The 26,328-nt window shown below is 49.3% G+C and overlaps 1 pseudogene; it reads right to left on the bottom strand.

The window, feature by feature from the left end:
- LOC139761705 (uncharacterized) overlaps positions 1-26,328 on the bottom strand; it is a 311,982-nt pseudogene that overhangs the window by 62,201 nt on the left and 223,453 nt on the right.

The following is a 26,328-nucleotide window of genomic DNA, read 5'->3' as shown; positions in this document are numbered from 1 at the left end:
ACAACACACAACCACCTCCCCTCCCCTCACAGCAGGTCAGGCCAAACTACGCCGTCTAACACTCTGCCACACTCGGGACACACTCTCTCCCCTTCTCATAACTTCCCTCACTGCCTCATCCACTCACCTCCCTCTCAGCGGCATCCACTCACTTCCCTCTCACCGACATTCACTTCCCTCCCTCTCCGCGACTGAGTCTTAATTTTCACCCAACGTGTTTCCTAAATGACTCTCCGAGATCCCTCACCACCTCCAACCTCACCACTCCAGCCAGGCTCTCACAAACGCTGTCCTCCATTTTGCCCTTTTCATCAACATCCAACCTTCAGCTTTCTTTCGTTACTCTGTCTTCCCAGTTCCCCTAGAGAGTCCTCAGTGCCGTCCTTACACTCCATCCCGAGTCTCCACGTCCCTCTGAGCGATGACTAAACTCGCCCCATCTACATCACCAGCCTACATGACCTCACTGATACCATATACAGTAAACAATGGACGACCATGATGGTATAATTACCATATCGTTCGTGGGGAAAATATTGCCATTTTGTGCCTACGTAAGTATGGCCATCCTGTTCTTAAGCAACGTCGCCATCTGATGCCTGTGTCAACATTGCCATATCGTGACGAGGCGTGTTCTGGATACCTTGGAGTGGACATGGGAGCTGATGGGTCTATGGGAGCCGAGGCGATCCATAAGAAAAGTGTCACACACCAAAGTCTGCCAGGAACTATTCACTTAACTCCTCTGTGTGCTGAACCCTCTCCGCTCCCTCTGTCCAAACACCTCCCCCGTGTTTCGAGCAGTTTGACGAACTGTATTCGCTAAAAACACCCCACAGTCTGTGGGACGCAGTCTTTGACACACGTGTGGTATTCTTTCCTCCGTCCTGGGATATGGTATGAACAGTGTTCAAGTAGATACATTGCACACAGTGTTTCAAGCTGCTATGAGGGGAACCTCACACCCAGTGAGTTAGAGACTCGAACTAGAATCTTTTGCTCCACCTCAGCACCCGTGAGGTTGTATAGGGGTTCAGTCATTGCTTCACCTACCCGGTGCTCTGCCTCACTACCCTACCAGCTTCAGCCTTGCACAAGAACACCATGCAAGTCTTTGTTACCTTTTCTTTACCTTGTTTGAACATCATCATCTCTTGGGATACACATTCATCACGAAGCACTCAAGCAGAGATCTCTCCCAGTCCTGCCTCCCTTCATCTCCTGTCCCTGGTACCAGCAGACCAGCTGGTAACAAACAGATCTACTCAGCCGACCAGCTGGTAACAAACAGGTCTACTCAGCCAGACCAGCTGGTAACAAACAGGTCTACTCAGCCAGACCAGCTGGTAACAAAAGGTCTACTCAGCCGACCAGTGGTAACAAACAGGTTACTCAGCCGACCAGCTGGTAACAAACAGGTCTACTCAGCGACCAGCTGGTAACAAACAGTCTACTCAGCCAGACCAGCTGGTAACAAACAGGTCTACTCAGCGACCAGCTGGTAACAAAAGGTCTACTCAGCCAGACCAGCTGGTAACAAACAGGTTCTACTCAGCCGACCACTGGTAACAAACAGGTCTACTCAGCCGACCAGTGGTAACAAACAGGTCTACTCAGCCGACCACTGGTAACAAACAGGTTACTCAGCCGACCAGTGGTAACAAACAGGTCTACTCAGCCAGACCAGCTGGTAACAAACAGGTCTACTCAGCCGACCAGCTGGTAACAAACAGGTTACTCAGCCGACAGCTGGTAACAAAAGGTCTACTCAGCCAGACCAGCTGGTAACAAACAGGTCTACTCAGCCGACAGCTGGTAACAAACAGGTTCTACTCAGCCAGACAGCTGGTAACAAAAGGTCTACTCAGCCAGACCAGCTGGTAACAAACAGATCTACTCAGCCGACAGCTGGTAACAAACAGTCTACTCAGCCAGACAGCTGGTAACAAACAGGTCTACTCAGCCGACCACTGGTAACAAACAGATCTACTCAGCCGACAGCTGGTAACAAACAGATCTACTCAGCCGACAGCTGGTAACAAAAGGTCTACTCAGCCGACCAGCTGTAACAAACAGATCTACTCAGCCGACCAGCTGTAACAAACAGATCTACTCAGCCGACCAGCTGGTAACAAACAGGTTCTACTCAGCCAGACAGCTGGTAACAAACAGGTTACTCAGCCGACAGCTGGTAACAAACAGGTTCTACTCAGCCAGACAGCTGGTAACAAACAGATCTACTCAGCCGACCACTGGTAACAAACAGGTCTACTCAGCCAGACCAGCTGGTAACAAACAGGTTACTCAGCCGACAGCTGGTAACAAACAGTCTACTCAGCCAGACAGCTGGTAACAAACAGGTTCTACTCAGCCAGACCAGCTGGTAACAAACAGTCTACTCAGCCAGACCAGCTGGTAACAAACAGGTTCTACTCAGCCGACCACTGGTAACAAACAGGTCTACTCAGCCGACCAGCTGGTAACAAACAGGTTCTACTCAGCCGACCAGCTGGTAACAAACAGTCTACTCAGCCAGACCAGCTGGTAACAAACAGGTCTACTCAGCGACCAGCTGGTAACAACAGATCTACTCAGCCGACCACTGGTAACAAACAGGTTACTCAGCCGACCAGCTGGTAACAAACAGGTTACTCAGCCGACCAGCTGTAACAAACAGATCTACTCAGCCGACCACTGGTAACAAACAGGTCTACTCAGCGACCAGCTGGTAACAAACAGATCTACTCAGCGACCAGCTGGTAACAAACAGATCTACTCAGCGACCAGCTGGTAACAAACAGGTCTACTCAGCCGACCAGCTGGTAACAAACAGATCTACTCAGCCGACCAGTGGTAACAAACAGGTTACTCAGCCGACAGCTGGTAACAAACAGGTTCTACTCAGCCGACCAGCTGTAACAAACAGATCTACTCAGCCGACAGCTGGTAACAAACAGATCTACTCAGCGACCAGCTGGTAACAAACAGATCTACTCAGCGACCAGCTGGTAACAAAAGGTCTACTCAGCCGACCAGCTGGTAACAAAAGGTCTACTCAGCCAGACAGCTGGTAACAAACAGGTTACTCAGCCGACCAGCTGTAACAAACAGATCTACTCAGCCGACCAGCTGTAACAAACAGATCTACTCAGCCGACCAGTGGTAACAAACAGGTTACTCAGCCGACAGCTGGTAACAAACAGTCTACTCAGCCAGACAGCTGGTAACAAACAGGTCTACTCAGCCGACCAGTGGTAACAAACAGGTTCTACTCAGCCAGACAGCTGGTAACAAACAGGTTACTCAGCCGACCAGTGGTAACAAACAGGTTACTCAGCCGACAGCTGGTAACAAACAGTCTACTCAGCCAGACCAGCTGGTAACAAACAGATCTACTCAGCGACCAGCTGGTAACAAACAGGTTCTACTCAGCCAGACAGCTGGTAACAAACAGGTTCTACTCAGCCGACCAGCTGGTAACAAACAGGTTACTCAGCCGACCAGCTGGTAACAAAAGGTCTACTCAGCCAGACCAGCTGGTAACAAACAGGTCTACTCAGCCGACCAGCTGGTAACAAACAGGTCTACTCAGCCAGACCAGCTGGTAACAAACAGTCTACTCAGCCAGACCAGCTGGTAACAAACAGTCTACTCAGCCAGACCAGCTGGTAACAAACAGGTCTACTCAGCCGACCACTGGTAACAAACAGGTTACTCAGCCGACAGCTGGTAACAAAAGGTCTACTCAGCCAGACCAGCTGGTAACAAACAGGTTCTACTCAGCCGACCACTGGTAACAAACAGGTTACTCAGCCGACCAGCTGGTAACAAACAGGTCTACTCAGCCAGACAGCTGGTAACAAACAGGTTCTACTCAGCCAGACAGCTGGTAACAAACAGGTCTACTCAGCGACCAGCTGGTAACAAACAGGTTACTCAGCCGACCAGTGGTAACAAACAGGTTACTCAGCCGACAGCTGGTAACAAACAGGTCTACTCAGCCAGACAGCTGGTAACAAACAGGTTACTCAGCCGACAGCTGGTAACAAAAGGTCTACTCAGCCGACCAGTGGTAACAAACAGGTTACTCAGCCGACCAGTGGTAACAAACAGGTTCTACTCAGCCAGACAGCTGGTAACAAACAGGTCTACTCAGCCAGACAGCTGGTAACAAACAGGTCTACTCAGCGACCAGCTGGTAACAAAAGGTCTACTCAGCCAGACAGCTGGTAACAAACAGGTTCTACTCAGCCAGACAGCTGGTAACAAACAGATCTACTCAGCCGACAGCTGGTAACAAACAGGTCTACTCAGCGACCAGCTGGTAACAAACAGATCTACTCAGCGACCAGCTGGTAACAAACAGGTTACTCAGCCGACAGCTGGTAACAAACAGGTTACTCAGCCGACCAGTGGTAACAAACAGGTTCTACTCAGCCAGACCAGCTGGTAACAAACAGGTTACTCAGCCGACCAGCTGTAACAAACAGATCTACTCAGCCGACCACTGGTAACAAACAGGTTCTACTCAGCCAGACAGCTGGTAACAAACAGGTTACTCAGCCGACAGCTGGTAACAAAAGGTCTACTCAGCCAGACAGCTGGTAACAAACAGGTCTACTCAGCCAGACCAGCTGGTAACAAACAGATCTACTCAGCGACCAGCTGGTAACAAAAGGTCTACTCAGCCAGACAGCTGGTAACAAAAGGTCTACTCAGCCGACAGCTGGTAACAAACAGGTTACTCAGCCGACAGCTGGTAACAAACAGGTCTACTCAGCCGACAGCTGGTAACAAACAGTCTACTCAGCCAGACAGCTGGTAACAAAAGGTCTACTCAGCCAGACAGCTGGTAACAAACAGTCTACTCAGCCAGACAGCTGGTAACAAACAGTCTACTCAGCCAGACAGCTGGTAACAAAAGGTCTACTCAGCCAGACAGCTGGTAACAAACAGATCTACTCAGCGACCAGCTGGTAACAAACAGGTCTACTCAGCGACCAGCTGGTAACAAAAGGTCTACTCAGCCAGACAGCTGGTAACAAACAGTCTACTCAGCCAGACAGCTGGTAACAAACAGGTTACTCAGCCGACCAGCTGGTAACAAACAGGTCTACTCAGCCAGACAGCTGGTAACAAACAGGTCTACTCAGCCGACCACTGGTAACAAACAGGTTACTCAGCCGACAGCTGGTAACAAAAGGTCTACTCAGCCAGACCAGCTGGTAACAAACAGATCTACTCAGCGACCAGCTGGTAACAAACAGGTTACTCAGCCGACCAGCTGTAACAAACAGATCTACTCAGCGACCAGCTGGTAACAAACAGATCTACTCAGCCGACCAGCTGGTAACAAACAGAGTCTACTCAGCCAGACCAGCTGGTAACAAACAGGTTCTACTCAGCCGACCAGCTGGTAACAAACAGATCTACTCAGCCGACCAGCTGGTAACAAACAGGTCTACTCAGCCGACCAGCTGGTACAACAGAGTCTACTCAGCCAGACCAGCTGGTAACAAACAGATCTACTCAGCCGACCCAGCTGGTAACAAACAGGTCTACTCAGCCGACCAGCTGGGTAACAAACAGTCTACTCAGCAGACCAGCTGGTAACAAACAGGTCTACTCAGCCAGACCAGCTGGTAACAAACAGGTCTACTCAGCTAGACCAGCTGGTAACAAACAGATCTACTCAGCCGACCAGCTGGTAACAAACAGGTCTACTCAGCCGACCAGCTGGTAACAAACAGATCTACTCAGCCGACCAGCTGGTAACAAACAGATCTACTCAGCCGACCAGCTGGTAACAAACAGGTCTACTCAGCCGACCAGCTGGTAACAAACAGGTCTACTCAGCCGACCAGCTGGTAACAAACAGATCTACTCAGCCGACCAGCTGGTAACAAACAGGTCTACTCAGCCGACCAGCTGGTAACAAACAGATCTACTCAGCCGACCAGCTGGTAACAAACAGGTCTACTCAGCCAGACCAGCTGGTAACAAACAGGTCTACTCAGCCGACCAGCTGGTAACAAACAGGTCTACTCAGCCAGACCAGCTGGTAACAAACAGGTCTACTCAGCCGACCAGCTGGTAACAAACAGGTCTACTCAGCCGACCAGCTGGTAACAAACAGGTCTACTCAGCCAGACCAGCTGGTAACAAACAGGTCTACTCAGCCGACCAGCTGGTAACAAACAGGTCTACTCAGCCAGACCAGCTGGTAACAAACAGGTCTACTCAGCCAGACCAGCTGGTAACAAACAGGTCTACTCAGCCAGACCAGCTGGTAACAAACAGGTCTACTCAGGCAAACTCCCAGAGCTTGAAGTGGGCCACATAATATCATGACCGACCCACAGCTGGAGCCAGGATGGTCACCCTAGCCAGAGGTCGTGGCCTAGCCAGAGGTCGTGGCCTAGCCAGAGGTCGTGGCCTAGTCTGAGGTCGTGGCCTAGCCAGAGGTCGTAGCCTAGCCAGAGGTCGTGGCCTAGCCAGAGGTCGTGGCCTAGCCAGAGGTCGTGGCCTAGCCTGAAGTCGTGGCCTAGCCAGAGGTCGTGGCCTAGCCTGAGGTCGTGGCCTAGCCAGAGGTCGTGGCCTAGCCAGAGGTCGTGGCCTAGCCAGAGGTCGTGGTTCTGGAACCCCCGCGCACCGTGTGGACGTGACGTCACGATCCATTACGTCTCCTTACGAAGCGGTAACGAGGAGGAGTTTACGCGCCCCTCAAGTGAACTCGGCTACCCTGTAGTCCGCTCCGCGCAGGCGCACGCCAGGCAGGGTAGGTGGAGGAACCTGACTGGTTCTTGGAGGAACGTGACTGGTTCTTGGAGGAACTTGACTAATTCTTGGAGGAACTTCACTGGTTCTTGGCGGAACTTGACTGTTTCACGAAGGAACTTGACTGGTTCTTGGAGGAACTTGCCTAGTTCACGAAGGAACTTGACTGGTTCTTGGAACTTGACTGGTTCTTGGAGGAACTTGCCTGGTTCTTGGAGGAATTTGACTGGTTCTTGAAGGAACTTGACTGGTTCTTGGAGGAACTTGACTGGCTCTTGGTGGAACGTGACTGGTTCTTGGAGGAACGTGACTGGTTCTTGGAGGAACTTGCCTGGTTCTTGGAGGAATTTGACTGGTTCTTAAAGGAACTTGACCGGTTCTTGGAGGAATTTGACTGGTTCTTGGAGGAACTTGACTGGTTCACGAAGGAACGTGACTGGTTCACGAAGGTGCTGGTGGCGAACACATGCAAGACGGACCCCACAGTTCCAGTGGCTCCTCGGCGGGCAACGGTGGTGAGGTGTGAGGGCTTCCAGCTTCCTAGGGAGGCTGTGGGTGAGCGAGCTGAGCTCCCAGTGAGATGTGACATGACTTACCTTGACTGATAAGTGAGGAATGACTGCCTGCCCTCATCGTGGCAGCTGCAACGCAGTACTGAGCAAGCACTTCAGCATGCGTTTCAGCAAGCACTTCAGCATGCGTTTCAGCAAGCACTTCAGCATGCGTTTCAGCAAGCACTTCAGCATGCGTTTCAGCAAGCACTTCAGCATGCGTTTCAGCAAGCACTCCAGCATGCGTTTCAGCAAGCACTTCAGCATGCGTTTCAGCGAGCACTTCAGCATGCGTTTCAGCAAGCACTTCAGCATGCGTTTCAGCAAGCACTCCAGCATGCGTTTCAGCAAGCACTTCAGCATGCGTTTCAGCAAGCACTTCAGCATGCGTTTCAGCAAGCACTCCAGCATGCGTTTCAGCAAGCACTTCAGCATGCGTTTCAGCAAGCACTTCAGCATGCGTTTCAGCAAGCACTTCAGCATGCGTTTCAGCAAGCACTTCAGCATGCGTTTCAGCAAGCACTCCAGCATGCGTTTCAGCAAGCACTCCAGCATGCGTTTCAGCAAGCACTCCAGCATGCGTTTCAGCAAGCACTTCAGCATGCGTTTCAGCAAGCACTCCAGCATGCGTTTCAGCAAGCACTTCAGCATGCGTTTCAGCAAGCACTTCAGCATGCGTTTCAGCAAGCACTCCAGCATGCGTTTCAGCAAGCACTTCAGCATGCGTTTCAGCAAGCACTTCAGCATGCGTTTCAGCAAGCACTTCAGCATGCGTTTCAGCAAGCACTTCAGCATGCGTTTCAGCAAGCACTTCAGCATGCGTTTCAGCAAGCACTTCAACATGCGTTTCAGCAAGCACTTCAGCATGCGTTTCAGCAAGCACTTCAGCATGCGTTTCAGCAAGCACTTCAGCATGCGTTTCAGCAAGCACTCCAGCATGCGTTTCAGCAAGCACTTCAGCATGCGTTTCAGCAAGCACTTCAGCATGCGTTTCAGCAAGCACTTCAGCATGCGTTTCAGCAAGCACTTCAGCATGCGTTTCAGCAAGCACTCCAGCATGCGTTTCAGCAAGCACTCCAGCATGCGTTTCAGCAAGCACTTCAGCATGCGTTTCAGCAAGCACTTCAGCTTGCGTTTCAGCAAGCACTTCAGCATGCGTTTCAGCAAGCACTCCAGCTTGCGTTTCAGCAAGCACTTCAGCATGCGTTTCAGCAAGCACTTCAGCTTGCGTTTCAGCAAGCACTTCAGCATGCGTTTCAGCAAGCATTTCAGCATGCGTTTCAGCAAGCATTTCAGCATGCGTTTCAGCGAGCACTTCAGCATGCGTTTCAGCAAGCACTTCAGCATGCACTTCAACGAGCTCTTCAGCACTTCAACATGCACTTCAACAAGCACTTCAGCAAGATCTTCAACAAGCACTTCAACAAGGACTCCAGGAAGCACTTTAACAAGCACTTCAGGAAGCACTTCAACAAGCACTTCAGGAACCGCCCCAACAAGCACTTCAGCAAGCACTTTAACAAGCACCTCAGGAACCACTTTAACAAGCACTTCAGCAACCACTCCAACAAGCACTTCAACAAGCACTCCAGGAAGCACTTTAACAAGCACTTCAGCAATCACTCCAACAAGCACTTCAGGAACCGCCCCAACAAGCACTTCAGCAACCACTCCAACAAGCACTTCAGGAACCACTTCAACAAGCACTTCAACAGGCACTTCAGGAAGCGGCATTAACATCGTCACCTTCGCCTACACGATCCAAGAAAGTCTTTGGAGTATGACCAACCAGAGGCACTGAAAGTGAGGGCATTGTCTACACCCTGTGTTGCTACACCCTGTGTTGCTACACCCTGTGTTACTACACCCTGTGTTGCTACACCCAGTGTTGCTACACCCTGTGTTACTACACCCTGTGTTGCTACACCCAGTGTTGCTACACCCTGTGTTGCTAAACCCTGTGTTGCCATAGAACTGACAGACGCCCTAATAAAGACCTCCTCCCTCAAGAGAGAACATGGCTCGCCTCTTGATGTCTCTCTCTCCCTCCCCCTCCACACCACACACTGCCCTTCATACGAGTGTAGAGAGAGAGAGAGAGAGAGAGAGAGAGAGAGAGAGAGAGAGAGAGAGAGAGAGAGAGAGAGAGAGAGAGAGAGAGAGAGAGAGAGAGAGGCCCCACCAAATGCCTTTATTAAAATCTCTTTGACAGTCTTTTTTTTTTCTTTCTTAAGGACAAGAAGGGACTGAAACCATAAGGAAAGACGGGCTGGGAGGCTGTTGCTTTCCCTCTCTCCCAGAAGCTTATGGATCTACTGATGGTTTACGAGGAATAAAGAGGACATATACCACTACAATACCAATACAATAAAGAAGACTTATACCACTACAATAAAGAGGACATACCCCACTAAAATACCAATATGATATAGAGGACATATACCACTACAATAAAGAGGACATACCCCACTAAAATACCAATATGATATAGAGGACATATACCACTACAATAAAGAGGACATACCCCACTACAATAATGCACAATTGTTAACGTGAGTTCCTCCTCTGGTACACACACGGTCGTGGGTTCCAGTCTGTTCATCCTCCGAGCACCAGTGATGTGAGTGTTGACAGACGACCAGCCGCTGGCCACAGGTGTGGCCCACCGTCTCCATCTTTCTGGATAAGTTTTCGTGGATAAGTTTTCGCTGGAGACCCCGAGGTCCTCAAGCCGAGACTCAAAACTCCAGCCTAACTTGATCGGGATTGAGTTTCATTGTGGCCAAAGTTTCCGAACTTGGCTCTTCAGCGAGGGGCGTCGTCCACCTTGTGATGGCACGGCATGGGGGGAAAAACTGAGACTTACATATCTCCTGCGGGGACATCAGCGAACTCACGAGACCAAGCTGGAGTTCCCTGAGGGACGAAGTTGGAGCCTCTGTCCCTTCAGGGTTAATCCAACTCACCACATTAGGCGTGGGTCTTCCAGCAGCAGCAGCTCCTCGACTTATTGTTTACTGACGTCCAGACTCCACAACCGTATCATGGGAGGTAGAGCCACTGGGCGAGGCAAGGTCAGGTCCAGGCCTCCAGAAATGTAGGCTGGGGGACGAGAGAAATGACGCCGAGTCTTTGAACGGCGTCGCTCTGGAAGCTTGCGTGTCTCAGCTTGCACTCAAGTCATTCATCAATGTCCTTGACCAAAGGAGAACAAGAATATAATCACAAGGTGTTGGGAGGTGAGGGGCACGGGACGCCCCGTCCTTGACCAAAGGAGAACAAGAATATAATCACATGGTGTTGGGAGGTGAGGGGCACGGCACGTCCCGTCCTTGACCAAAGGAGAAGAATATAATCACAAGGTGTTGGGAGGTGAGGGGCACGGGACGCCCCGTCCTTGACCAAAGGAGAACAAGAATATAATCACAAGGTGTTGGGAGGTGAGGGGCACGGCACGTCCCGTCCTTGACCAAAGGAGAACAAGAATATAATCACAAGGTGTTGGGAGGTGAGGGGCACGGCACGTCCTTCACCGACATCAACATTGCAGGCTTCTACCGGGGGGGGAGCAGAGAGGCTGCGGAACACCATCTGGCGGGGGTGAATCTAAGCGTCGTTCGGCGTGTCGCTAGACAACAGAGTCGCCCGTCCATCTACCACCGTCCAAGAAGGATGGAACTTACGACACTTCACGGTCAACTATCGACCTTTCAGTCAAATCACCGTGAGGGTTTTCCCTTTTTTTTTTAACCCTTGATTCTTGGACTCTAGAAGTCGAAGCGGACCTCGACCAGCCACACCGTTCAAAGGCCTCAAGGACACGGGGAAACTAAAGACGACAGAGGACCTCACCAACACCAGGAAATTCCTTCACCATGAACCGCACCAACACAAGATCGTACCCCATAAACCGCACCAACACAAGATCGTACCCCATAAACCGCACCAACACAAGATCGTACTCCATAAACCGCACCAACACAAGATCGTACTCCATAAACCGCACCAACACAAGATCGTACTCCATAAACCATCCTCACCAACAGTGACCCCAGTGGACACTTCGATCCACAGTATGTACGTCGAAGACCCCTTACACCTGGCATCAGCAATACCAACCTATCCCTCAGCTACATCGCCCTCCAGAAGACCCTCAACAGCCCTCAGAGCTGGAACCACCAGAGACCACGTCGCCATCAAGAAATGGAAAGCCGAGGTCTGAAATCAGTGTCTGTTTCAACCGTGTTCCACCCCGCTCTGTTACACACTAGTTCCAGCCCCTTCCAGACAACCGTGTTCCACCCCGCTCTGTTACACACTAGTTCCAGCCCCTTCCAGACAACCGTGTTCCATCCCGCTCTGTCACACACTAGTTCCAGCCCCTTCCAGACAACCGTGTTCCATCCCGCTCTGTCACACTAGTTCCAGCCCCTTCCAGACAACCGTGTTCCATCCCGCTCTGTCACACACTAGTTCCAGCCCCTTCCAGACAACCGTGTTCCATCCCGCTCTGTCACACTAGTTCCAGCCCCTTCCAGACAACCGTGTTCCATCCCACTCTGCCACACTACTTCCAGCCCCTTCCAGACAACCGTGTTCCATCCTGCTCTGTCACACTAGTTCCAGCCCCTTCCAGACAACCGTGTTCCATCCCACTCTGCCACACTACTTCCAGCCCCTTCCAGACAACCGTGTTCCATCCCGCTCTGTCACACTAGTTCCAGCCCCTTCCAGACTGTTCAATCTAGCAAGCTTCTTCGCGTCACTCCGGACGAGAAATTAAGCTGGAGAGACGACGTCAGATTTTCCAGCTACGAGCGCTTGTAGACCCGAAGACACCTGGACTATCCTGCGCCTGAACGTAGGAACATCTAAGCAACTTCCATTCTCCCTACACTCACCCCACGCCTCCTCCGCATGAGCAGTGGGTGAAGGAATGTCCCTTTCACATCACCTACCACGGGGTGCTTAATCCATCGACCCCATGTTCTCCCCTTCGTTTGCTTTGGACCTCGTTCAAAAGTTCTGGGTGAAGAAGTCGCTGCATCACCATCATCCACCTCCTCCCCTCCCCCCCACCGTCATCTCCAGCCCCCTAAGAGATCCCTCGTCCCCGCGTTGCAGTGCCGCAAAAAAACCACGCTGAATCCTAACTGACGCAGTGGTCACACAGCCTTGAGAAATGGACTTTTAAGCTAAACATGAGCATATTTGTGCATACTGATAATATAAAGCACGAATATAAAATGTATAATACGCCATAGTCAGCAGCATAATAGGAATAAGGCTATAGAATGATATTTGGTAATAACGTAAAATTCACAAAAGCAATTACTTACCTGGATCTAATACAGTATGTGTGGCAGAACACACTATGCTATCTTTTACAGCGTCCGTGGATATGTTGTTCAATTCACGTTACAAAACTAATTACCAAAGAAGGAAAAGGAACGAAAACGAATACAAAAAGGAGCAACAAAACTCATGCAGTCACTCGGAAATACAACTTGTAAAGGAAGTGTGAGAGACTTAAAAGTCATGTTCTCTCAAATTTCTCCGGAAAAATAGAGTAGATGATCATAAACCAATTTCTTCATGCAAGACGAGGGTACAGTGTCTACAGGTATGAAGTTAAGAGGAAGACGATGCAATACAAGCGTGGGTCAATCGTGGCATATTGAACCTTGCGAGACAAGAGTAAACACTGGGAACGCTGGCGGCCGGAGTGGACTCAGACTCTTATATTTGCAATTGTACTAACACGGTCGCCTCACCTCGCTAGAGGCACTACTCGGTACTGGAATCGTGTGATTCTGCCGCCAGCGTCGAGGACCGACGGAGGTGGAGGGAACGAGGAGAAGTGGGAGACCAAATTGGAGGTGGAAAGATGGAGTGAAAAAGATTTTGAGTGATCGGGGCCTGAACATGCAGGAGGGTGAAAGGCGGGCAAGGAATAGAGTGAATTGGATCGGATCGATGTGGTATACCGGGGTCGAAGTGCTGTCAATGAATTGAATGTGAAGCGTCTGGGGTAAACCATGGAAAGTTCTGTGGGGCCTGGAAAGGGAGCTGTGGTTTCGGGCATTATTGCATGACAGCTAGAGACTGAGTGTGAACGAATTGGGCCTTTGTTGTCTTTTCCTAGCGCTACCTCGCACACATGAGGGGGGAGGGGGATGTTATTCCATGTGTGGCGAGGTGGCGATGGGAATGAATAAAGGCAGACAGTGTGAATTGTGTGCATGTGTATATATGTATATGTCTGTGTGTGTATATATATGTGTACATTGAGATGTATGGGTATGTATATTTGCGTGTGTGGACGTGTATGTATATACATGTGTATGGAGGTGGGTTTGGCCATTTCTTTCGTCTGTTTCCTTGCGCTACCTCGCAAACGCGGGAGACAGCGACAAAGCAAAATAAATAAATAAATAAATAAATAAATAAATATATATATATATATATATATATATATATATATATATATATATATATATATATATTATATATATATATATATATATAGAATGTGGCGTGGTGCCCTTACCTGGCTAAGTCTGGAGGTCGTAAAGGACCGGCGATGGAGGAGGACCTCGGGCGCGGGAGGACGGAGGTGGAGGTCGGAGTGAGCGTCGTGGGTGGAGGGCACCGTCAGGAGGGAGGACCTCCGCCTCAACCCTCGCTGGTCCGCCCACACGTCGTAGCGGAAGTGGCGGCCGCCGGTGCTCCGCGGTGACACGGGCGAGGGCGTTGACCTGCCGACCGGGGAGGTTGGCTCCCGGCATAGTGGCGACGTGGGCGTGCGGCTCATCGGAGACGTGGGCGTCCGACTGAGCGGAGTTGTGGGCGTGCGACTGAGAGGCGGGGGCGTGCTACGAGGCAAGGGCGACGTGGGCGTGCGACGAAGCGGAGAGGTGGGCGGCTGGCGTCCTTGGGAGGAGTAACGCTGGCGTGAGTGTGATCGAGGCCGTGGGGGTAGCGTGGGGCTCGGGGAGTGGGTGGTCGTGGGCGGGGACGCCTGGGTTCTCGGGTTGGTCATGTCGTCTGGTGTGACCGTCAGTCGCAGCGTGACGACACTGTGGCGGCGGGGGCGACAGGACGACATGTCGCCCGGCTTCATCACACCACCTACAGGAGTAAGGTACCGCGAGCCGCTGCTCTAAGGGCGCCACACTCGACGCACCAGCCACGAATTCACGTCAGTCATCCCTACAGACTGTACGTCCGCTCAGAATGTCTCTGATCATTGACAGTAACGGTGGCTCTAATGTCACACACAACCGAATTATTCCTTGGAAAAATACGAGTAACGCTGGAAGGCGCACTGGTCATGCATTCTCACCGCAGGGATATCGGGGGCCACTTCGTAAAAGCCTGGCGTACTTCCTCTCCGCCAAGTTCACAAGAAACACTCGTCTGCGACGGGTAACACGCCAGGACGTCTGTTGTCTTCGACGCCTGAGAGAGACTCTTCTCCACTCAACATCCTCGTACCTTCGCTCCGTGAGCCAACGACGGGTACAGCAGCCGCTACCACGGGGCTTTACTATCAGCCATCAGGCATCTCGTTCCTCCTCAACGTTAGAGCTGTGAGCTGCGGCAGAAGGAGGCGCTGGGTAGGGACGGCTCGCACGACTGGACTGCAGGCTGCCTCAGGTGGCCAAGGACGACAAGGACGGGTGACAAGTAGCTAGCAAGCAGGACCACAAGTGTTCGTAATGGTATCCCTCAACAGTCGAGATCTGTCTTCACAGGGAGTAATGACCAGTGGGCCACTGTGACTTCGGGGTGGTGGTGACGCCTGCTGGGGCGGCCCCGGACTGCCACAACTCTGGGGTTTCGGTAGAGGTGTACCACCGCGTCACGCGAAGTGCAGCATCGCAGCGCTGGAGTTCCTCTGCTCTTGCCTGGCCACGTAGCAGAGTACCAGGTAAGGTGCGACACTTGGCCTCCCACAGCCTGTCGACGCAGTCGATCACCAGGTGAGGTGCGACACTTGGCCTGCTACCTGTGGACGCAGTCGATCACCAGGTGAGGTGCGACACTACCCTAGTCGTTGAGTGTGTTACGGCGGGGAGCAGCGGTGCTGCCCTGGCATGACGGGCAGGGGTGCTGGCTCAGCAGGCACGGCTCCTGGGGCGCGCCTCCTCATGCTCACATCCAGTCTGGAAAATGAAGGAAACAGAATTACTTTTTGACGAAACAAAAACTTCTCTTCTTTCATCCTGTGAACTCTCTCTCTCTCTCTCTCTCTCTCTCTCTCTCTCTCTCTCTCTCTCTCTCTCTCTCTCTCTCTCTCTATCTATATATATATATATATATATATATATATATATATATATATATATATACATATATCACTATAATCACAACACCTGGACTCCTGCAGCTTCGAGGCTTCACGAATGACACAGAAACATGGTGGACTTGTCTGGAGTGAGGAAGTCCTAAACGTGACTGTGTTCCACCTACAGGCAGAGTCAGGTAACAGCATCCAAACCACACCATGACGAACCACCAACGCCCAGATGAAAGTGGAAAAACTCACTCCTAATTCAAACTTTGGCGACATACATACCTACAGGACCTTCCTCTCTGTACAATGACAATCCCACACTCACTAAACACCCGGCCTCCCAACACTTAACACCGCTCAACCAGAAATACATCCATCTGAAACCAAACTCCCCAGGCATGTACGAGCTCCGCTTTTTCCTCTGCGTTCTGGACACCACCCATCCTCCAGCACGACAAACACTGATCTGGCGAACCGCTCGTCCATTACACCACCAGGAACCTAGAGTGGACGATATGGAGGTTGGGCACATTTTCTACGAGAAAATCGAGAGAAATTGGAGTGCGTTGTTTCAATGGCAAATAGCCTAAATATTTCCGCTATACATGAGGCACGTTACTGATTCCGTTGCACGTACGAGTTAATCAAGCCTTTAAAGGCCCAGCCTTTGTCATTATTAGGTAACATGAATGGGTTTACTACAAGTGGTAAACTATGAAAGCTCACAGAGGAAGGTCTGTTTTCGTCTGAGCTTGCGATAATATCAAGCAGTTCTCACGCAGTCACTGTAAACTGGAGTGAAAAAGATTTCAAGCGATCGGGGCCTGAACATGCAGGAGGGTGAGAGGCGTGCATGGGACAGAGTGAATTGGAACGATGTAAGACCTTGTAGCGACGCACTTCTTTGTCTCTTCAGAGTCCCTCTCACTCGCATGTGTGGGGTTACCCGTCATGACCGTAACATCTGTGAGTGAAGGACCTGGCTCACTGCGGAGCCTGACTCACTGCCCCCACGACAAAGCACCTGCCAACAGCAGCACCTCACACCTTTGCCTGACTGACTCACGCGCAGTGTGCTCCACAGGCCACAGTCACTCTTCCAACTACGCATCTCCGCCTGCTGACCTCCCAAGCCAATCATGGGACCCCTCGGTGAGGCCTCTTCCCTCCTCCAGCACTTCGGTAAGACCTTAGCAACGCCTCTTCCCTCCTGCAGCACTCTCATAAGACCTCAGCAACGCCCCCCCCCCCTCTCCCTCCTGCAGTACGACAACGGGAACTTAGCAGAGGCCTCCTTCCTCTTGCAGCACAATCATGGGGCCACGTCGACGCCTCCTCCTTCCTGCAGCATCACTTCCAGACGTGGCAGAGACGAACTTATCCTGCAGCTCCATTACGAGACACCTGCCAGGGAGCACTTAAACGTTTGGTACACCTGTTTGAATAAACGTTTGGTACACCTGTTTGAATAAACGTTTGGTATATCTGTTTGAATAAACGTTCGGTACACCTGTTTCAATAAACGTTTGGTACACCTGTTTGAATATCTTTCGTCCAAAATGGCAACAGTTTAGTCAAGCGATCACATGCTCAGTCCGGGGCATCACCAGGTCTGCCAACTGTTCCAAATGCATCAGAGATCGCGTCAGTGGCGCTCGACTCACTGATATTACTCAGGATAAAAGGAAAGAGGATTGCGCCGCTTTTCGACCATCTATGCCAGGTTCGTCAACAAGTAAAAATCAAAACATCATTTTTTTTTCGATCGTGTTTGTAACATCCATAATGGGCCGTCAACATACGGCACAGAATTCAGATGCGAGGAAGAAAATTCAAAGCTGTTTACACTACTCCATCCGCAAGCAGTTAATTAAGCCTGGATCAGATGCTGTTAAAAATAGGATGCTGAAATTACGTGGGGGAGAAACTGCTTGCATGAAGATCCGCTGAGTCCTGTCCATCCTATTACTAGCCAATTACACGTGAGGATGTTCTGGTCTGGAGGGAATCAAGATGTCTTTAGGGGGAAGTCGATTCCACCTACGTATACCCCCAGATTTTGGGGGTGGTTGATGAGGTCGGGATGATAAATAAAGACGCGGTGGCCAGTGGCTCCATTTGGAGAAAATGGGAATCCAAATGTGTCCCAAGTGTTGAACGTGGGGAACCGAGACGACTTGTGAGTGTGAAGTTATGACAAGAAGTGTCGAATCGTTCATCTGTTAAGCCCCAAAATGGTGAGTAAAAGGTGTAGTACAGTTAAGAGTAGTTTTAGAGATATCTTTCTCGTAAAGATGAGCACCAGGAGAGTGACGGGAAAGAGCAACGGGGGTTTTCGAGACATCTTTCGCGCTTTCTGGTATTCTCTCTCTGCGTGAGGACTGTAGCGATGACGTGCAGTGGTGCGGGAAGACAGAAGCTCATTGGTGGTTCGTCATAAGTGGGTGTACCTCACCTATCAGTTCTCGTGATCAAGAACGAAGGCTCAAACCTCGAAGGGGATACCGAGGAAAACCACAGATGTGTGTGTGTGTGTGTGTGGGGGGGGGGGGGGGGGGGGGGGTGCCGGACTTAACCAAGTCTGGACTGGCTGACACCAAGTCTAAACCTGACTGCAGCCCGTCTGAAACATGGACAATCGTATGTTTACCAAATGGCGTCCTAGCTACGTCTCTTCGTTGTATATCAACTGACTGTTATATTTCTCTCTTGTAACTCCCCTGATGATATGATTATTACACGAGAGTGCACTTGGGAACTTAGCGTGTTTCATTTTCACCGTGGACTCATAGGAATATACTTGATCACGCGCAAAATTGTGATCCTCTCCAATATATATATATATATATATATATATATATATATATATATATATATATATATATATATATATATATATATATATATATATATATACGAAAAACCCGATAAACGTGGAAGAATGTCCAAGATATTTCACTGTTCAAGTCTGGCGTCCATTATGTCCACGTCTGTGATCGATTACCGCAGAGAAAAAGGAAGATTAATCTTGCTCCCCCCCCCCCCCACCCACCCACACACACACACACACACACACACACACACACACTGCAGGGACCGGACCGTCCACCAACACCAAGGTAACGCCATTGGTCCCCAGGAAGGTCGAGGATGTCGACCTCACAGTACTGGAACGTGGTTGGACGAGCAAGGCAAGATCTCCATATACAATATATTCCTCAGAAAAGGAGAGATAGACTCTCTAAGACATGGCAAAAAGAGTAATACCGTGAAGCACTAAAACGTGTTGGGTGTCTGGAAATGTAAGTTTCCAGACACCCGTGATGTTTTCCAGCATGCACTATCTTGCTCCGATTAAGTACAATTGGAAGACCTTTGAGCACGACTGGAAGACCCTTGAGCACGACTGGAAGACCTTTGAGCACGACTGGAAGACCCTTGATCACGACTGGAAGACCCTTGAGCACGACGGGAAGACCCTTGAGCACGGCTGGAAGACCCTTGATCACGACTGAAAGACCGTTGAGCACGACTGGGAGACCCTTGAGCTCGACTGGAAGATCCTTGAGTACGACTGGAAGACCCTTGAGCACGTCTGGAAGACCCTTGAGCACGACTGGAAGACCCTTGAGTACGACTGGAAGATCCTTGAGCACGACTGGAAGACCCTTGAGTACGACTGGAAGACCCTTGAGCACGTCTGAAAGAGCCTTGAGCACGACTGGAAGGCCCTTGAGTACGACTGGAAGGCCCTTGAGCACGACTGGAAGACCCTTGAGCACGACTGGAAGACCCTTGAGCACGTCTGGAAGACCCTTGAGCACGACTGGAAGACCCTTGAGCACGACTGGAAGACCCTTAAGCACGACTGGAAGACCCTTGAACACAACTGGAAGACCCTTGAGCACGACTGGAAGACCCTTAAGCACGACTGGAAGGCCCTTGAGCACGGCTGGAAGACCCTTAAGCACGACTGGAAGGCCCTTGAGCACGACTGGAAGGCCCTTGAGCACGACTGGAAGGCCCTTGAGCACGACTGGAAGACCCTTAAGCACGGCTGGAAGACCCTTGAGCACCACTGGAAGGCGCACGAGTACGACTGGAAGACCCACGAGTACGACTGAAAGACCCTTGAGTACGTACGTCTGGAAGACCCTTGAACACGACTGGAAGACCCCTGAACACCACTGGAAGACCCTTGAACACAACTGGAAAACCCTTGAGTACGACTGGAAGGCCCACGAGTACGACTAGAAGCCTCAAACACGACGGTACGACCCTTGGCTGCGATGGCTAGGCTAGACGGATGGTAGCGTCGTGTGGAAGGAGCCGACGGAGGGTGTTGGAGCCAGACAGTCAATATTCACGGGGATCACGACACAGTGAATCGGAAAATCATTTCACTCATAACACGTCAGTTTTGAAGTCACATAAGCTGAGGATCATCCTATACGAGGATCAGATTGGATCATGGGGATCGGATCAATCCACTTTGGGGATAAAGAGTTTCAAGTGGTGCGGAGGAGGATTAGTTTGGATGGAAAGTATAAACAACTACAGCATTATTAGGGAAAGAAAAATGATGAATGGAAGTGGAGGGCTACATCGAACACACACACACACACACACACACACACACACACACACACACACACACACACACACACACACACACACACACACACACACACACACACACACACACACACACACACACACACACACACACACACACACACACACACACACACTCAATCACACACACACACACACACACACACACACACACACACACACACAACTATTGTGTCTGTTAATAATGTTGGTTTAGATGTACACACAGTAAAAAAAAAAAAGTATTTTCTCGGATGGGTCCGATGAATTTCGAAATGATCAATATGACTCGGGTTGTCTCAGTAGGGTTGGTAAGTGTGAATGTCAGACAAACTTCTAAATAATCCTATGATAGCTTAGGTTTAAGTTTTTTCCATCAAAATATGAAATAAATTTGACCATTTATTATGGCAAATGAAAGGAATTGGGCATTTCTCATAAATTTTCGTCTGTGTTGTCATATTGCTTCACACAAAGAGTGGTAAGGTAATATTTTTAACGTGTGTACAACGTTACGTGCATAATGACGTGTGACGTAAGTTGTAGAGGATAGACACGAAGACATACGCTTGGAAAATTACGACGATACACAATACTGTGGTAATGTAGGGTTCGAATCCGTCAAGAGAGAGAATAGGAACACTTACTTTAGGCTCTAATGTTGCTAAAACAACAACCAAAGAGGATTTCGGGGCCAATCATAAGCCCCATTGTATGGCATTCAACTCTGTCAAGATAGAAGTTATAGACCTCCTTTCAAGGATCAGAAACCACTGAGAATTATGTCGAGTGTGAGAAGGAATCGAACACCATCATCCTACTGAAACATGGACTCGCGACACCATATGTGGGGCGGTACAGAACCAGATACTAATAAACTCTCAGGGAATCTAAGCACTTATAGGTCCTGCCTCAGACCACCAAGTGATCATGTAACCCCAGGAATCGAGACGAGTCTACGGTCTATGGAGGCGAGGAGGAGTTCATTCAGCCACCAAGGGGGAAGCGCACTTGGGTCAGCCACCACGGTCCACTGCCACAGAGCCAGGAGACGAAGACCCCCTCCCTCAGGCGAGGCTCCGAGCGGCACAGAACTTATTGACCCGACGTTCGACACCCCGCGTCGGTGTGAGGGTTTACTATTCATGAAAATGGGACGTTCATTTCCTCCTGGGAGAAAATGGGCGGAGGAAGGGGAGGAGGAAGGTGGTGTCTGGCTCAATATGATTCCGCTAACAGATGCGACTTGCTGGACTTCCGACCAGAGTTTGAGATGGGGGATAGAGTTACAGGAAGGAAGGGAAGGGATAAGTTGGAGGGGGAAATTTCAGATTCAGCGATAGTTTCACACTGATGGAGTCTTCCCTGGGAATAAAATACAAGGGAAATATTACACAGGAAATAGACATATGAGGAAGCTTAAAATGTCTTATTCGTCTACTGACTATTTTAACTTTTTAGCTGACCAGCTACGTGAAGAAGCCATCGGCTCACAACACTACGAGACGAACTTGCGGAAGACTTTGCTGTCTCCTTGCCCTTCTGACGTGGTCTAGACTTCCAGACTCACTCACGAACTCACAATCCGGATCGTTGCTTCATGAGGTGTCCGAGACTTCCAGACTCACTCACGAACTCACAATCTGGATCGTTGCTTCATGAGGTGTCCGAGACTTCCAGACTCACTCACGAACTCACAATCTGGATCGTTGCTTCATGAGGCGTCCAAAACTTCCAGACTCACTCACGAACTCACAATCTGGATCGTTGCTTCATGAGGCGTCCAAAACTTCCAGACTCACTCACGAACTCAACAATCTGGATCGTTGCTTCATGAGGCGTCCAAAACTTCCAGACTCACTCACGAACTCAACAATCTGGATCGTTGCTTCATGAGGTGTCCGAGACTTCCAGACTCACTCACGAACTCACAATCTAGATCGTTGCTTCATGAGGCGTCCAAGACTTTCAGACTCACTCACGAACTCACAATCTGAATCGTGAGCATTACCTCACAGTTCGAGGAGTGGGATGTAACGTGTCACTACCAAAAAAAAAAACCGAGACTGAAATGAGTTATGACTAAACTGCGAAATGTTCCATTCACGTGTGTGAAGCAGCAGCAGCAGCAGAAGCAGGCTGGCCACCCACCAGCCTGACACAGCCAGTAACCCAAGTTCCCGACACATACAGTCGGTCTTTTCCCTCGGGAGGCCTGGAGTACCTATGTATGGACCGAGGTCTCAGGCTCTTCCCGTAACCAGATGGAGTCCAGCCGGGGCTATCCACATGAACTGGACGTAGCAGATACCCCTCCTAAAGCTTGAAATATCAGTAAGCAGGTTTAGAATATTCCAAAGAGGTTCAGAGCCTAAGAAAAGCTTTGATCCTCTAACAGATGAGAACCTCTACCCTCACTAGGGAATCCAAACTCAGAAACCCTCCCCTCCTAAAGCTTGAAATATCAGTAAGCAGGTTTAGAATATTCCAAAGAGGTTCAGAGCCTAAGAAAAGCTTTGATCTTCTAACAGATGAGAACCTCTACCCTCACTAGGGAATCCAAACTCAGAAACCCTCCCCTCCTAAAGCTTGAAATATCAGTAAGCAGGTTTAGAATATTCCAAAGAGGTTCAGAGCCTAAGAAAAGCTTTGATCCTCTAACAGATGAGAACCTCTACCCTCACTAGGGAATCCAAACTCAGAAACCCTCCCCTCCTAAAGCTTGAAATATCAGTAAGCAGGTTTAGAATATTCCAAAGAGGTTCAGAGCCTAAGAAAAGCTTTGATCCTCTAACAGATGAGAACCTCTACCCTCACTAGGGAATCCAAACTCAGAAACCCTCCCCTCCTAAAGCTTGAAATATCAGTAAGCAGGTTTAGAATATTCTAAAGAGGTTTAGAGCCTAAGAAAAGCTTTGATCCTCCAACAGATGAAAACCTATATACTCACTAGGGAATCCAAACTCAGAAACCCTCCCTCACTGCAGATTAAAAAGTAATATCACCCGCTACAGAAACCTCAAACAGTCTTCGACACGGTCTCAAAGAGTATATAAGAATGGGAAGAACCATTGCCTTTGATCGGAAAGATGTGTGGGAGACAATACCTGATGACCAGAGGCACATTTGACTGCAAAGGCCCGAAGGTTGCGAAACCAGACGGTCAAATGAGGAACATTTGACTGCAATGACAAAGCAGACGGTCAAATGATGCATACAGTTGTACCAAGGAAGAGGTGGTGACCTGATATACGAAAAGTGATTTGAAAAGATTCTTGAATGCAAATATGTAATTACTAGGTTATTAACTACGAAGCCTTGAATGTGGTAGGGTTAAAGTGACTGTAATGGATACATATGTGTTACGAGAGGGTAACGAAGAGGTGGTTCTGGATTAGCTCCGGAAGAGAACTTGAAATCAAGGTTGAGGAAGTGGAGGCTGGGTGACACGCCCATTGAACTTGGTGTCACAAACGACTTGGTGGTAACTGGTCAAGTGGGGTCACAAGTTAAAATATTAATGACGACTGGACATGTGGGACATGGGTAACAGCTGGTACATCAACTGCAAATAATGTTTTCGACACAATTGGGTCTACAAACACACTTGATACAGATGGGCAACGTAAGAGAGACGCGTCAGGGGTGGAGGAGAGTGATGTGTGGTGCATGGAAGGGTGGATTTGAGGATCATGAGATAATGTGATGAGAGTATGTACGCGAGCAATTCTACCATTCCAAAAGGCAAAAGGACAAAACGGAAGAATGAAAGATAGAAATGAAAAAATAGAAACTGAAAAATGTAAGAATGATTTGATGTAAGAAATTGTGAGTTGCAGGAAAAAATGAATCATTGTAAAAAAAAGTATACGGCTGAAACAAAGGTGAGTGAGACTTAGGGTATGAGAATAGGGGGAGAATTTGATGAGAGGCTGAAGTTATGTGGCAGGTGAGTGAGGCTGAAGTTATGTGGCAGGTGAGTGAGGCTGAATTATCTAGTGAGCCTGAAGTTGAAGTGGCAGATGAGGCCTGAGAATTGTGGCAGTGCAGCAAACTTGGATGAATAGAGGCTGAAGAAGCATAGCAGGTGAGAAACTGAATTTATCAAAATGATCTGGTGATGAAATTATGTGCAGGGATACTGAATATTGGCGAGTGAGAATTGATCATGGTCATGATAGTTAGGCTGAAGTTATCATGTGGCTGGTGAGTGAGGCTGAAGTTATGTGGCAGGTGAGTGAGGCTGAAGTTATGTGGCTGGTGAGTGAGGCTGAAGTTATCATGTGGCTGTGAAAAGAGCGAAATAGGCTGTTGAGAATGAAGTTGTGGCATTAGTCGAGAACACGATGGGTGGAAGTGAATGGAAGTTAGAGTGGGTGGCTCAAGAGCATGAAGTTACATGCAACTGAAGTTGGGAAAGTGCACAATAGGTAATGAGAAAAGTTGATGAAGTTTCAGAACGACAATGAAATGACAGGAAAGTGGGTCCTAAGGAAGCAAGCACGAGTGAGTGAACGAATCTGATGAGGCAATAATGCATACGTTTCAAAGAATCAAAGATACATGGATCTTAAGGAAAACAGAAGACAAATCTGTAGAGTACATGTACGTTCACAGTTCAGTCAAGGGCAGATCGAGTGAGAGACAGTTTCGGATTAACAAAACAAGAAATCTGTTTGAAATGAACGTGGATCCTGATACAGGAGACAGGTAGGACAGGTAATGAAGTAGGAGGGAAAGGGAGACATTACAAAGAAGCAGATGATAAGATTAATGCAACTAGAATGGTGTAAAGCCGGGGCACAGATGGAGGATGAATGAGACGTTGGATGAAAGGTTATGAAGCGACAGATGAATGGACAGGGAAAGTGGTGCCTGGATGCATGCACGAGTGAGTGACTGTCCACAGAACTGGATGAGGTCAATGATTACACCCTGATTTAAGAAAACAGAAGAAATAAACAGGATCTTATGGATATACAGAAGGACAACAATTTTTCTGGTAGACCATGTCACCATGTTAATCGCTGGCACCTTCACCATGTTCATCACGGCAGACAGTAAAACCTCTCCCGATACGTAGACAGTAAAACCTGTCCCGATACGCATAGAGCAAAGCCTCTCCTGGCTCACCAAAGTATACAGGTGGTCACCAAAGTATACAGGTGGTCACCAAAGTATACAGGTGGTCACCAAAGTATACAGGTGGTCACCAAAGTATACAGGTGGTCACCAAAGTAGACAGGTGGTCACCAAAGTATACAGGTGGTCACCAAAGTATACAGGTGGTGGCTGAGCAATTTGTGATCAAACTCATTTTGGGAGACTGCCAGGCACTAAGTATTTTTTCTTCTAAGGTTCCAGGAATATTTTGTCAAATCTTTTCGTATCACTCCTCTTCTTGGTGGACCGAAAACGCCTTCCCTCAACTTTTGCATCATTAATGCTGGGGTGGGAGAGAGAGAGAGAGAGAGAGAGAGAGAGAGAGAGAGAGAGAGAGAGAGAGAGAGAGAGAGAGAGAGAGAGAGAGAGATAACTTTATGCAGAGATGGTGCCACCCCCTCCCCCTGGTGTGCTCAGAGATTTAACAAAGCCCTTTTTTTTCCCCCTTCCTCTCTTGAAACTAAATAAAAAGCGGCAAGAATGCGCAGTCTCCGGCTCCGCCAATGTAAATCATCATCGCTTACTAGCTGTCCTGTTGTTTTAACGTATGCAAATTCCCTGAGACAAAGCACATCTCTCATCTTCATTCCCGCCCAGCTCAGGCGACGCCCGAGACTGCGCGAGTCTGAATAAGAGATGAATCCGGATTTGTAAACAAGCTGTGCGAACGACATCAATTCATCCCCGCCAAAACTCCAAGCGACATTGTAGGGGGGGGAGTGGGGTGCTGTGTCATGTGTGGCGGGGTGGCGACGGGAATGGATGAAGGCAGGAAGTATGAATATCTACATGTGTGTGTATATGTATATGTCTGTGCATGTATATGTTTGTCTACGCTGAAATGTATAGGTATGTATATGAGCGTGTGAGGGTGTGTATGTATATACATGTGTATGTGGGTGGGTTGGGCCATTCTTTCGTCTG

The sequence above is a fragment of the Panulirus ornatus genome, chromosome 41 (genome assembly GCF_036320965.1).
Source record: "Panulirus ornatus isolate Po-2019 chromosome 41, ASM3632096v1, whole genome shotgun sequence".
NCBI classification, from domain to species: Eukaryota; Metazoa; Arthropoda; class Malacostraca; order Decapoda; family Palinuridae; genus Panulirus; species Panulirus ornatus.
The sequence above is the reverse complement of the archived record's forward strand: the minus strand, read 5'-3'. Positions and strand labels throughout refer to the sequence as shown.